Below are 15,488 nucleotides of genomic sequence, written 5' to 3'. Positions count from 1 at the left end.
ATCACCACAGGATGAACATATGAAAGACTTTCAGAACAAGTTAAAGCCAGGAAGTGAACTACCACATTTGATTAAATTAATCAGCCTACTTGATGTTCCCAGATAAGATTAAACCTCCCAAATAACTGAAAAATCAGTCCCCTAACAAAATGGCTCCTAAAACTTTTAGGAAACGAGAAGAAAAAGGAAAACCAAAACAATCAAAAAAAGAGGAACCACAAAAACTCCAGCATTTTGGGCCCAGTCATGAGTTTATTAAGCATTAACTGAGGATCCAAGTAAAGCAAATCAAGCAGGATAATTGAATATACCAAGTACCTGTTTCTACTACTCCCATATGCAGAATGGCACAGCCATCACATATCTTTTTCCAGAAGTCTGAGATCCCAGCTCCCCAGTAAGAAAGGTGTTCTATCGCCCTTCTTTATTACAGCTAAATAAACTGGATTGCTGGTCCAGAGAGACTCCTTGTCAATTCCTTAACTGGTCCAGAGCCACTGCCATATAAACAAAGACTGAGCTGCACATTCTATTTAACTACTACTACTATTAAAAAAAAAAAAAAGGTCAAAAATAAGAACATCAGCACATCTTAGAAGTGTATCTCTTCTCTATGCTGAGAACTGCAAGTGTGCATTTTTTTACTGTTTCTGATAGCTAATTCCTTAAAATATCTGTCCTGAATATCTGCATGAGCAAAGTATTCTCCCATCAACAGACTTGCAATAATCACACAGAAGACAAAGTAGCTCTATGTTCAGTGCTATTCAAAACCCTCACCTTGTTGCATGAAAGCACAAGCAAAGAACCCGGACCGAAAAAAACCCAACTATACATTCTAGAGTTCAGAACCTATCCTCAGAAGGATCAGTCCTGGACTTCATCTCTTCATGTAATTTTCTGATGAAAATGAAACACTGCTCTGTTTCTAAAGCATAGCTACGAAATTTTAGCTGAAGTTTAATGCTCAATTCACAGATACATTTATGGGCAAAAAATAGAGGAGTCAATTCTATGTCCATTTCCAAAGTGGATTAAACAACAAATATATGTGTTTTTCTGTGCAGTTAATTTTCTGAAACTGCTTAAAATCCTAATAGATCAACAATAAGGAACAAATGACCCCTGTGATAAAGACAAGAGGTAATCTGCAGTGCATGTTTGGAATAAACCATTTAGAGAGACATGTAAAGATCTTTGCACTTTTTTGGTGGGGGGACGCGGGGGAAGGAGGAAGGGTTGTACGCTTCTGTAAAGCTTTGGGTAAAAACTACTCTCATCGTTTCAATGGCAGCAGAATCCCTTACAGCAACTATTACATGATCACAGAATCCTCTGAGTTGGAAGGGACCCATAAGAATCATCGAGTTCAACTTTTAAGGGAGTGGTCCCTGTGGGAATGGAACCCGTGACCTCGGCGTTATTAGCACCATGCTCCAACTCACTCAACTCAGCTCAGGGCTGAATGTAGGTTTTCAAGAATTATAATCACAAAAATTATAAAGGCATTGCTGCTTTCTGCTTTGGAATACCATCAATTCACACTTTTTATAAAATTGTCCTGAGATCAACAGAAGAATACAACGAAGTGCCATTTCTAGGAATTCCTGCACTATTCATATAGGCTACTGGCCCTTGTTTAGCATTTACTACGTGCTTCAAACCATCCTTGATCAAGAATGTGATTAATTTAATACACATTAGAGTTTTCTGCATCACAGCGCTACTTATTCCACATTATTTCCAAGAGCACCCTATTTCCAATAGCATGATTTTTAAGCTGTATGTGTTTGTTTTCATTGGAAGTTTCCTACGAAATAGTTATTTTATTGATTGTTTACTTTAACTATAGCATCTAGTCCTGAAAAGAGCAATTAGTTTAATATAGCTTACTCCTGTCTTCATCTCAACATTACTGGAAAACACACAGCGAAGTTACCAAATGTATAAATAACCTGATTAAAAAGAAAATATACCAGACACACAGATCAGTCACTAACTCTTGAGGCAAAGTCCCCAAATCTGACTTTAGTAGGTTGACAAAAATTACTATTGAACTTATATGACTTAATTTTTCTTTAATCTTGTAAATTCAGCTGCTAAATTAAAATAAAGCTTTTCAAGTAGAAGGATCTTTGAGATACCATTAAGATACAATATTGCCTCATGTCACAGCATTCCAAATAAATATGACTAAAACTTGCATTCAAGGTATGGAGCTCTCACTTTTCCTTTAATCAGTGACAAGTAGCTCCATGCTCCAAACAAACATTTTACTTGCCACTCCTCCTCCTCTACCTCCTCCTCTCTTAAATCCTACCCACCAGCAACCTTAGCTTATGAGGAAAAACACAAAATAAGGAAACAGGTAAAAACACTCTTAGTGACATCAGGGTCCAAAAGCCACAAGCAGAACAGGTCACCATTAAGCTAACAAAACACACAAATATATGTTCCAAATTCCAGACTATTTTTAAGGGGTTTTAATACTTACAAAAACAGTAGAACAGTCCTTTTGTGCATATTTAGATATTAGGAAACTAATACTAGCAATTAGGAGACCAGATACTAGGTAAGCACTTCAGTATATTATATAATCAAAAGATACCATCATTTTGACTCCTTAATCACCCTTAACGCAATGGTGGTACAGCATGGTTGATACAGTAATAGAACAGAAGAGTATTAACTTTTTTGATGTTTCAAAGATTATGATAATCATGTCACAAATTTACTATCTAATGGATATTCTGAAGGTATGCCAAGAAAAAAAGCAACTATTATCCTGATCATCATTACTGTTTTCTTATTTATTATTTCTCTACATAAAGTATCTATTAGGTTCTTTCACCTTGTTCTCAAGTATATTTTTCATCTTCACCTTGACAAGTCTCCTTTTGCTTACCAAGGAAATTTAACATTTAACACAGACAGTAAGAGCAAACATAATTTGTTTCCTACTTTAAAGAAAATATGTTACCACCCCCCCAAAAATAAATTTAAAAAATAGTTTATTAGGAAAAAAGCAATTTTTTTTTAAGAAACTTCAGAAAGGCCCAAGAGTATGTGAAAATTAAAAACATACATTATTTATTCCTGTCATCTTATTTTTCACATTATCCCTTGTTGAGAAATTAGCTGGTTTATAGGTTGGTATTAAGTCTAATCTACACACACTAGCAGTCCAGCAGTCAGGAATAATCAAGAGAATAACTTCCATCTTCATTTCAGACTGGTATGCTTACAACCACTGTTGATTAATGTTCATTTTTTATTTAGTAGCTTCTCAGATAAAAACAAGTTTGCCTATTTCTCTTTGTGCCTACATCTACAGATATCTGACAGCAAGAAAATACAACTATTATAGAAAACTGCCTGTCTATATGCACTTTCCAAATTAAAACAAACTGCATGCCACTGTATCTTTCCCTGGAAAATAAATCAAAGGACACAGTTTTGCCAAAGGAAAGGAATCAATATTGGCTAAGCAACCTGTAAAATCTGGCAAACTAAATAGATGTCAACCAGATGGCTGACATTATCATTCAACGTTTAGACTAAAAATTCTGGAGAAAGTAACTAACTCTTCTATCTTGCTGCTCTATATTTGTTTCCTGTATTTACTCTGATAATGGGCAATTTAACAGAGTTGCCTTCTGAATTATTTTATCAGGTCTCACTGGAAAAAGAGCACAGTTTTCATCTTTAAGCGACTGTGGCCCCTAGCAGGACTACTTTTGTGGGCAGCATATATATTAAACCTCTTGCACAGGTTTTATCTGAGCATCACTGCAAACTGCAAAATGATGTTTCCAGTTGCATTCTGTTGCTCTGCAGGTCTAGAGAAGACTTGATGCCCTGAGGAAGCAAGCTTTGCTGGGATGCATACCAGATCTTTCTTGGGTACTCTGAAACATTACATCTCCCTCTCCCCACAAAAGGACTGTATGATCATGATAAAGCTTTCTTCTTCCAGAGGGTGGCCAGGCACTGGAACAGGGCAGTGGTCACAGCACCAGTCTGAGAAGAGTTCAAGAAGTGGTTGGACAATGCTCACAGGCACATGGTGTGACTCTTAGGGTGTCCTGTGCAGGACCAGGAGCTGGACTTGCTGATCCTTGTGGGTCCTTTCCAACTCAGCTTACTGTGTGATTTCCATTTATTAGGCTTCATGACACCAAAAATATTATTTATTTGCCTCACACAAAAACTAATTTTAAAACTTTCTGGTTCCAATAGTTTATCTTGCAGCAGCAGATCTTACCTCTGACTTACCCCATTTCAAGAGGTTTAAGAATTAAGAATAAAACCTTCTTTAATGGGAAAAGCAGAAATAATATCTCAGTACATCCATCTAACTCTTATCTTCTATCCATAGGAACAGTGAAAGCAGGAGTGATATCACCGAATTTAACAGATGTTATCTGTTACCTTTCCATAATGAATCTTAACAGGGCAAGAAGGTTATCAACTGTACTTTCAAATACAAAATACGTAAGTACCATCCCACTTAATGGATTTTTAGGAACAAATTGAGTAAAAAAGTCTTATCACTAGCCACTGGAAGCCACTCCTGCAAGGAACACAACAAAGTTACTAACACGCCAACACCACTAGTACTTTTAAAGTTAAATTTAAGAGGCGAAAAGAGGCAATAAAGTAAAGTACCTTTACATCTCTGGCAGAAGACACTACGCAATTCGGCAAAGTACCAAAACATGCAACAGCCTAGTTTAAAAGAATTTCAATGTCAGCAGTAGCCAGAACACAATCCAGCAAGACCCACATAAAGCTGTCCATACCAGTACAGGGAATCAGATGGATGCGCAAAATGGAAATTTGTTTCAAGGCAATAAAGCAAATCCCAGATTTGACCACTGCACACTGATGTTAAGCAGATCAACACGACCTTCCAAAACAAAAGCCAGACTTGAAAAAAACAGAGGGCTGCTAGCTCACCCTTTAACTCCCTGCTCGCTCTTCCGTATCTGAATTGCTTTCCTCTGATCAGTGATCCACCACAGAGGTAACAACAATATACCACAAAATACAGCAGAAGCTAAAATTTATATCCTGGGGCATAGCGAACAGAAGCACAAACAAGTACCCACCTTCATAATCTTCTATGTAGGGGGGAGAAAGGGGGTGAAGTACATCTCCTTTCAATATATTTCCTCAGTAAGGATTATGTATTTTTTCTTGCAATCTAAATAGCAAGCCTTACAAAACTATTTGGTAACACTCAGGTCACTGTAACATAGAAATCTCTCCTAGCGCTTGAGGAATAAAGTTTTGGGGGGGATAGCTTTAATGAAAATTAATGTTCAAATATCCCTGGATTTAGTTTGCTGGACAGAGCCTTTTCCTGCAGCCCAGCTCATTTTCAGCAGACTTCTGCGACAACAACAGAAATAAAGATGACACAAGGGACACTGCAGCTAAAACAATTACGCAAACAAAGGCAACTCTGGACGAACTGTACAGAACTGTCTCTGGTACCTGGCAACATAAAAATAAAAGTAAAATATTTTTACACCACTTTGCAAAAAGTCCAGTCATTGCCCACACCACTTTACCTTCACTAATAGTTACAGTAACATTACACATCAATTGTGCATTGGTCTCTGATAACAGTAGTCTAAACATGACAAAAATTAGATCTTATTTCGCAGGTTACAGGGAAAGGAATTAAGTGCTGGTTCTGTTTACATCAATGGCAAAATTTTTGCTAGTCTCAATGAAATCCAAACTTCACATTAAGTTTTCATGACAGTGAGAAGCTCATCCACACAAGAGCTTACCAAGTAACCACATTAGAAAAATTAGACTTTTTAGCAATAATGGTAAATTCTTGTTCGATTAAATCTATTTGTCTTGGGGTGATTTTGTGATAATAATGTATTTCCCTATAATCTGCTTATTGCTCAGAAATGGGTCCTGTAGCTTTAAGCTGGGTCCAGGAGAGGAGGGAGAGAAGCTGAGCGAATTCTTCAGCGTGGTTTGTGTTCAAGGACTCACACACTCCCCCGCGTTCTCACCGCTGCAGAGCCGAGGGAGCACCTCCCTGCTTTTAGCCAGCCTGTTAGCTGAGGCAAGGAATATTCCCCTACTGGCATACCAAAATCCTCTGGAACTTCTTCTTGTGGAACTGTTCAGCTGAGCTGTGATCCGAGAACCAGACCATCGGACCCCAAGGACTGGCAGGGAGGCCGTGGGGATGCTGCATCCTGGCCTTGGGCCGCAGGAGGGGCTGAGCCAGCTACAGAGGGAACTTTAAACACACGGGCTTTCTCCACATCGAGGATGTTTATTATCTGACATTACTCATTTGTTTCCTGTGCCTTGCCAGCACTCTGCTTGTTAAATAAATAATTTTTTCACTTTCATCCAAGAAATTCCTTTCGTATTGGTGGGGGAGGGAGTGCTAAAACCTGCCTTGTGGGGAGGAGACGTTCCTTCCAAAGCATTTTCCCCTAAACTTGTCTCAAACCGAGACACTATTGTTTGTACCCATTCTCCTATATCAAATCTGCCAGCTAATGCATCACTCCCTATCTTGTCAGTTGCTTGACACATAACAGTTATCTGGGTTATCTGACTATACTGTTTTCAGTACCCAATTCTAGCAAATATGCTCTCACGAAGCTTCATGTAAGCCAAAGTGAAATGAATGAATTATAGTTATCTAGACAATGAGCAATTTTTGTACCAAATATCAATTCTACTTTTTCAGTTAAACTTTTACATGTGGTTACCACTGTCTCCCATAGCTTAAAACCAGTATTAGAAATTTTATACTGTCATTTCAGATGTCTAAAAGGCTTTCTTCAACCTCTTCTCTACAGAACAACACTTCAGAAAAAAAATGATCTGGGGGTGCTGGTGGGCAGCAGCTCAGTGTGAGTCAGCAGTGTGTGCCCGGGCAGCCAGGAGGGCAAACCCCATCCCGGCTGCATCAGACACGGCAGCACCAGCTGGGATCGGGATCATCCTGCTGGATGCAGCCGTGGTGCGGCCTCACCCTGAGTCCTGTGTGCTGCGCAGGGCCCCAGAGTTTGAGAAGGACGGGAAGGTTCTTGAATGGTCCAGAGAAGGACGGCAGAGCTGGTGGAAGGGCTGGAAGGCACATCTTGTGAGGAGCAGCTGAGGGCTCTGGGTTTGTCTAGTTTGGAGAGAAGGAGGCTGAGCTGAAATGGTGAACTCATTGCTCTGTACAGCTTCCTGAGGAGGGGACATGCAGAGGGAAGTGCTGATCTCTTCCCAGAATTTCCTGGAAGCCAGTAACAGGATATGTGTGAATGGTTCAAAGCTTCATCAGGTGAGGTTCAGACTGGACACTGGGAAACCTTTCTTTACCAGGAGAGTGGTCAAACACTGGAACAGGCTTCCTACAGATGTGGATTTTGCTCCATGCTTGTCAAGCAGCTTAAGAAGAGGCCTCTGGACAATGCACTTAACCAAAGTTAACATTTGTTCAGCTGTGAATTGGTCAAGCAGTTGGACTAGATGATTTTTGTCCCAACAAAATAGTCTATTCTGTTCCATTCTGATCTGAACATAAACCAAACCAACCACCCAAGTTTCCCTCAACACAGATGCCTCCTCTTCTATCAACTTGTATGTTACTTGAGTAGAATACAGAGAAATTTATTTCCTTAAAATTCAAATCCTCTGGGAAAAAAAACCCGCTTAGGTAGAGATTAATTCAAAGTTTCACCATAGAATAAACAGCATTTCTTTTGTGTCAGTTGCATACTTTGAGCTATCAGTGAAGGGATGTTGCATATACACCAATCCTCGGCACTTTCTTTTTTAGAAATTTCATTTTAAGTTCTGCAATTAACAAATACACTATACAGTAATTCCCTCATGTCCAAGCAGAAGCACATACATTAAACGCAACAGCAAGTTAGAACATTAATCCTCTTGTCAGAGGAGTCACATATGACCTGTAAAATAGTAGAAAATGTGTATTCCTTTGTATTAGAGTATCAAGGAATAGCACTCACTTCTGTACATACTAAAATTACAAGGAGGCAGTGGGAAAGCCTAAAAAAGTTCCTGCCAGAACATAATCTTCCTCCAGCTAAGAAGATGTGGGGGTCAAGAGGGAAAGCAACAGGGACACAACCTATTTAGATGTAGAGAAGAAAGACTACTAGCCTTTCTTTCTTCAATTAAACTATGAATGAACACTAAGAGGCTTCATATTTCCAACAATGCTTCTTTAATAGCCATGCAACTGCTAAATTAAGCTTCACCCCTGGCTTACCCAGGAATAGGAAAAGAAGACATATGTTCCAAACTCTTTATACCGAGTGTTTGAACATAAGGTAAAATACTGACTATGGTACTGATATCCAGAGCTACTCATACAGTCCAGTTGTAACTCTTATACTAAGTAAATTCTTTCTCCCCATTTTCATAAGAACCTCTAATATTTATTTAGTAATGAATCACATACCTTTCACTGAAATCCCTCAGTTCTACAGAGTTAAAGCATTTCTGCTTAAGCATAAAGAAAGAGAGGCACAAACAGAAAACAATTAGTTCAAAGTCACTGAGAAAACAAATGACAAAAAGAGATAAAGCACACAAATCTCCTAAGTTCTAGCCTATTAGGAAACACTGTTTTTCAAGGATTTTCTCAAAGATAATCTATAATTCAACTTAAGCTCCTCAAGCATGACATGACAATTTTTACAATGACAGTTAATATTCCACCAAAAAGAAAATGACCACACAACAACAGAAAAGTATTTTCTTTCCAGTTTACATTACACATACTTACCTTTATATGAACAGTGACAGCTTAGTAAACGTAAGTAAAAATCTGTGAAAAGTATTCAGAGTCCACAGTGAAAGCAAGCTCGCAAATGAAAGAATGCATTTCTCTGGCATAAAAGAAAAGAGTCTCACACTTTTCCCTCCTCTCTCTCTAAATACTCACACTCAGAAATAGCCACAGAATAAAATCAATAGAATAAAGATGTATTTATGGTACTAAGTACACCTGACAGAAAAAGCAAAATGTATTTTTCAGAAGAATAAAAATGACTTCATGACACTCACATCAACATTTACACCTTTTTGTTGTACATTATCTTAACACACTCCCACAGATACTTGTCCCTGGAGCCCATTGACAAGGTTTCATGCTATTCACAGGCATTAAATCAGGCTATTCATTCTTCACAAACAAGAAGAGATAAGTTTCCTCAGAAACATCTAGAGCAAAGACTTTCAGTGATTCACTCAGTCAAACTCATACTGCAGAAACAATTAGCTATGTGGGCATTTAGACTCAAGACAGGGAACTGACATTCAAATCAATGAGACAATGATTTGTGGAATTTTCAGTCAATTATTCCTGCATGTTTTATGAGCCTTTACTTTTTAATCTGTTAACAGTGGATCCTCTGACTTGCCAATAGAGCCTCTATCACATCTGTGCATGCAAACCTCACAGTTTTGCCCTTGGCATGAAATTAAAGCTGTGTTTTTCTCTTATGGGAAGGAAGCTCCTTATGAATGTGGTCAGTTGATGATAGATGAGAACTTCTGATGTACAGCAAAGAAAAAGAAATACTAGCTAGTGGTATGTCTCTTGGCCTTTTCTCCTTGGACACTCACATATGTCAATTTAGTTGTGCACTGTGATACCTTATTACAGTCCTGTTTGGAATACTTCAATACTGACACATAGTTAATCAAGATTTATAATAAAAACATATCCAATGAATCTACTAATAGGGAAGAAGGACAGCACTGAAATTTGGCTTCAGGAGTCAGAACCCTGTAAGTCCAATTCTCACATATGACACATCTCACACATGACACTAGAGAAATCATTAAAGTTAGTCAAATGAGGGTCTTGCTACTTCACCTCCACGGAAGTCTGATTAGTTCTGCTCTGATTTTAAAGAATAGTACATTTTTATATACTCATTTACTTCAAAAACAAACTAAAACCAAATATCTGGTAACATCAGATTTATGCCACTTAAATTTTTTTTTATTATTCTTCTCAAATATTTAGTTCCTTGTGCTGCAGTAGCTTTGGGGGCTTTATTTTTCAGGATTACCATAAATTATTCTGTGCAGGTTACACTTGAGCAAGTCATCTGTCTTTAGACTGTGTCCAGTAATACCTGTACATCTCATCACTAGTAAAATTATGAAACTATAGCTCACAGCATTGCTTAGAAATATAATTTCTATTGGAAGTTAAAAATGCATGGAGAAGTACTATGTCACAACCCTGCAACCACATGCAGACAGTTAAAAAAAGAATTCTCTCATGAACAGCATCTGACAGGAGTCTGCCCTTTACCATTACACAGAGTAAAAGCATTCTTGACCAAATTTTAAAGAAACTGTAACCAAAACTTCCCAAATTCAGAAGAGTAGATTATAATTGTTAATATAAATAATCTAGATTTCTCTTTATTAGTTCATTATTTATGTTTAATGAGTTTATGATTAATATAATACTAATAAAGAGTATTTTGCAACTCAGAATCATCAGATGCCATTTGTCTTAGCCATCTAAAAGCAGTATTATTTCTATAGTAAAACACATAAGTAAGTCTTACTAATTTTTAAATACTTTTGTAGTACTTGCAAAGTTATTGTCCCTCACCAAGGACAGAATATTTAACATATTGTACATTCTTATAACTTAGAAAGCAGACTAACTGCCATGGCCCTAAAGTGTTCTTGGGAGCTGGTGGTATGTACCACCAAGTCTCAAGCACAAAGAATTTTCTAATTCCAAAGCTTCATGAAAGGAATGACAGATTTTTAGTGTGTATTACCACTGTCTTCATTTTAATAACATTAACAATGACAGCAATTTATTATAGCATTAACTGAAAAATATAGTCTGAGAATACCCTTCTTGGTGAAAGCTGAATTGTTTAATTTAAGAATTGATTTTTGAAAGCTGTTCTACCATTTATACATGTAGTAAGACATATGTTGTACTCACTAAAAATAATTTTTAAAAAATCATCTGATAAATCAAAGATTGAAGATTTTTATTTGGGAACAATCTCATGCAATATATAAATCTTCCTGTAAATGTCAAAAGTTATTCCATGTATATCGAAGGATTCTAACACTTCCTGCATTCTTCTTTCAGGAAAAACTTGTTTCACCTATCTCCATCACCCTTCACAAGATCCTCCGCCCTCCGATCCTCCTTTTGACATCTTTGCCAAAAGCAGCACCTTCACAATTGCAGGGCAGTATACTGAAACATATGTCTCAGGGAAGAAGAAAAGAAATTATAATTTAAAAGCACACTGAGCGCCCAAGGCTGCTCCACTGATAGAACTGTGTCGACTGCCTTCAAAGGCGTTATCCTTTGTTGCTTTAACTCCTCATAATATCACCCCAATTCCCACCATTATGACACTTTCACCCATGGTATCCTGTGGTTAATTTCATGTGCACACCACCCAGCTGGTCCCTATGCATATGCTGACCAGATGGAATCACAGAACCACAGAATGTTAATGAGCTGGAAGGGACCTTACAGATCATCTAGCCCCAACCTTCCCTGCCGTGGGCAGGTACATTGCCCTCTAGACCAGGTTGCTCAAGGACTTATGCAACCTGACCTTGAACACTTCCAGGGATGGGGCATCCAAAACGTCCCAGGCTAGCTTGTTCCATTGTCTCACCACCCTCACAAGGAAAGAACTTCTTCCTAATACAAAAACCAAAGCTCCCCTCTATCAGTTTGAACCCATTCCCCCTTGTCTTAGCACTGCAGTTCCTGATGAAGAGTCTGTCTTCAGCTTCCCTGTAAGCCCCCTCCAGATACTGGAAGGTTGCTATGACTTCTCCACACAATTTCCTCTTCTTTAACCTGAACAGCCCCAACTTTCTCAGCCTGTGTTTGTAAGGGAGGTGGTCCAGTCCTGGAGGACTGCTGCCCAACATGGTGAATAACAGTCTTTCTCTTTGGCCCCACCTTCAAATTTTAGACTATAAATAGGAATAGAATTGCCACTGAGAAAGGGATATCAATAGTTAACTCATGTAAGCACAGTTAACTATTAAGAGACAGGAAATGTTAATCACAAAACCTAAGAAGCAGGATTTGCCTTAATCTTGTCAAGATAAGAACAAGAATTTGTTTTAAACCAGCACAAAAGCTGCCAAATCATTCCACAAAGGACTGCGCATGCTCCAGAAAGAAAGGTGAAGAGTGCACTGTGATGAAGGCTACTAGCCTTCACTAGGAGGAGGAGGACCCTTCCTCAGCGCAACCACCAGGGTACACAGCACGTGCACGGCACGTATGCTAATGATATTAATGACTTCCAAAAGTAATTTGTATGACCACTCCACCCCAAGGAATGTGATGAATATTCATGAATTTTAGCCATAACACTGGACTGTATAGAGTGCTCTGTGTGTGTGTTAGGCGGAATGATCCCCCACACACCTGGTGCCGAATAAAGCAAATACCTGCTTCTCTGTCTCTGAAGTGTCTCTTGGCCTGGTTTGGAGCAATTCACCATAAAACCTTTATCCTGCTTTCAAACTTGGTTAAAATTATCAGGTTCAATTCTTAGTAGCTAAAGTTATGGAGAGGCAGAATCACACAGATCTCACTTCCTGAGGAAACTACGATAAAAAGCACAGAAGTTATTATCAAAACCTGATCCATGCTTGTAAGTGAGAAGATAACCTTCGGGATCTGCTCCCGGCTCACGTTTTCCCAGTGCCACGACCTCTGGAGCCAAGCCTCTGCTGAGGGGCCCAGCCCCGCAGAGCCGCCGCTGCCCAGCCGGTGGCAGCAGTGAGCACCCGCCCCGCCGCGCCAAACGCGCCCCAGGCATTCCCAGGAACTGCAAACTCCAACGTGTTTCCATGGCCTTGGCAGCGCCTCACACTGTACCTTCCGCAATGGCTCCATTTCTGCTTCCAATACCGTTTGGTGATGAATTCTTATGACACAACTTTTCAATCTTGAGCAAAGAAGGGGAGAACGCAGACCCAAATAATGGAGCAAGTAATCCATGTAATTCAGAACATAAACTGAATTAATTTAATGGGCGCAGACAAGAAACCTTTCCTTTCACATAACAGATTCAGAGTTTGCACTGGGAGTGATATGGGGGCAGCTTCAGATCCTTTAATTACATATCAGAAAAAATTCCCAGAATCTGAAGATTCTCCTAGTTTTCAAAAGCCCATCACTAGATTGTTATATCACAGTAATTTTACCTAAAGGATTATTCACTCTGATAGAGAGGATTATCCCAGTTTAGTTATTTTAGTTATTCTCCCACATGAAAAATGGCCATTTGGAAAATTTTTGAGAGGAGTGGAAGTTTAATGACCTACATTTGTGAACCAAAACCCAAAACTTAAAACGTCAAATTCTCCCAGCACTTACGGGACATCTGTCTTCCCTAATCTTTCGTTTAAGTAAAAGGCCAGCTACATTTTCTGACAGTATTCTTTAAAAGCCTACTCTACTGGAGTTCCTCCACCACAGCAGATGTCTGCAAGTGTCAGACTGCACAGTACAAAAGCTGGCAAAGTCTGCTGAATCAGAAACAAAGCTGTTAACTCTTTACTCCCCCTCCCTCTATCAACCATTTAGTAAGGTACCCATGCATTATTGTTGCACCCATCTTGCACATATATCACCAAATGACCTTTTATCACTGTTTCCTCCCTAGAAAGAGGGGAAATAGCAAGACACAGACAGCACAGATGTTGATGTCTCTCTTTGCAGATGTTTTCAGTACCAGATAGTACCTATACGGGGAATACAAGAAGGCTGGACACGGACTTTTTACGGGGAAATGTAGTGACAGGACAAGGGGGAATGGCCTTAGACAGATTAAGTTTAGATTGTTAGATAGAAACTTTTCACACTCAGAGCGGTGAGGCACTAGCACAGGCTGCCCGGAGAAACTGTGGATGCCTGATCCCAGGAAGTGCTCAAGGCCAGGCTGGACGGGGCACGTTGGCATGGGTAACACAACGACCACAGGAATGCGGCACGCAGTAGCCCGGGCAGCAGCCGGGGGCCCGGGCCAAGCGCAGCTCTCAGGATGTAGCGCAGGCCCGGCCCCATCGCCACCTTCCTCTGCCAACCTCAGAGCCCCGGGGAGGCCGGGGAGGGCCGGCCCGACGCCTCGGTGCCCATGTCTCCCCTTCCCCGGCGGGCTCCTCGCCGCCAGCTCCAGCGGAGGGCGAGGGCGCGGAGGCAGGCGGATGATCCGCACTGGCGCACCCCCTTCCCACCACGACAGTCCCCGGCCCGCGACCACCGGGGCGCGGCCCTAGGGGACAGGGCGGGCGAGAAGCTGCCGCTCCCCTCCAGTCCCGGGCAGGTCCCGCCGGAGCTCCCCGCGCCCGCCGCCGTCCCGCCCCTCCCGCGCCTTACCCGCGCCCGCCGCGCGCCGCACCATTGGAACTTTGGCGCGCGCTGCCCCGCTGCCCCGGGCCGCGCCTGCGCGGGGGGGCGGGGCCGGGCAGCCTGGCTGTCCTCTGCTGAGCCGGGAGAGCGCGGGGCCTGCTGCTGGAACCCGTGTCAGGTTTAGGCTGGATATTAGGAGAAGGTTTTTCACGCCTAGGGTGTCTGGCACTGGGACAGACCTCCCAGTACCAAGCTTGTCTGAGGTTCAGAAGCGTTTGGACAAGGCTCTCAGGCACATGGTGTGACTTGGAGATGTCCTGCACACAGCCAGGAGTTGGATTTCCATGGTCCTTGCGAGCCCCTTCCAACTCAGGATAGTCTGTGATTCTTCGATTCTGAATCTGTGATTCAGCCTGCCCCAGCCGCACACACTTAGCTTCCCGACTCAAACACAGGAGATCGTGAGCCGGAGCTGGGACAGGAGCCCTGTTGGTCTTCAGGGCCCGTGGACTCCCGGGGGACCCTCGCGCCAGGAAACTGAGGCGCCTGTGCTGCCTGCGCGCTGAAAGCTCCGTGGTGAACCAGCAAGATGGGCAAAGCCAGTCGGGCCCTGCGCGTGCGGCTCAGGGGGTGGCTCCAAAGGGAGACCAAAGTGACACGGACATGGTGGCCCCAGAATGGGTTGTGGGTTCTTGGCCGCCGTGCACCAAGTGCTGGCAGTGGCCAGGCCAAGGTGCTTGCTTGCCCACAGTCTCTCCTGGGCTCTGACCATGAATGAATAAACCCCTTAGGTTTTACCACTTCGGGTAAGACTTAAGTACAAAACATGTTAAACTTTTGCTTCTTTTCAGTTTTCTGAACATAACAGGCCCTTGTATCCCTGTGAATAAAATGCTATCAGTATGAGTACACACATAGAGTAGATAAGAAATTTTGGTTTGAATAAACTTAGGGTTGGAAATAAATACTGGATTAACTGAAATTTGTGTTGGTGCCAAAATGAGAAATGTTGACAGGGTGAACCCTACTGTCCCTCGGTTTGTTATAAATCTTTGGTAATAAAACTACTAAGACCTGTATTCTGACACCGGTCCTGAAA

At 41.2% G+C, this 15,488-nt stretch overlaps 1 protein-coding gene across 7 annotated transcripts in view; it reads right to left on the bottom strand.

Annotated features, from left to right (window-relative positions):
- The window catches only part of FANCC (FA complementation group C), an 80,677-nt gene extending 66,213 nt beyond the window's left edge, over nucleotides 1–14,464 (bottom strand). For 3 of the 7 annotated variants that reach the window (XM_042033606.1, XM_042033605.1, XM_042033607.1), the window contains exon 1: nucleotides 4,669–4,912. The gene's annotated coding sequence lies outside the window, so the exon portion shown is untranslated. Of the gene's footprint in view, nucleotides 1–4,668; nucleotides 4,913–4,959; nucleotides 5,020–14,416 lie in introns of those variants that run through there. The other 4 variants (XM_042033603.1, XM_042033600.1, XM_042033604.1 and 1 more) reach the window with 4 other exon arrangements.
- Nucleotides 14,465–15,488: the final 1,024 nt, after the last annotated feature.

The sequence above is a fragment of the Corvus kubaryi genome, unplaced genomic scaffold (assembly GCF_017639235.1).
Source record: "Corvus kubaryi isolate FWS band 111438036 unplaced genomic scaffold, C.kubaryi_AGA036_p1.0 37357, whole genome shotgun sequence".
Taxonomy (NCBI): domain Eukaryota; kingdom Metazoa; phylum Chordata; class Aves; order Passeriformes; family Corvidae; genus Corvus; species Corvus kubaryi.
Note: the sequence above shows the minus strand (reverse complement) of the source record. Positions and strands in the feature narration are given on the sequence as shown.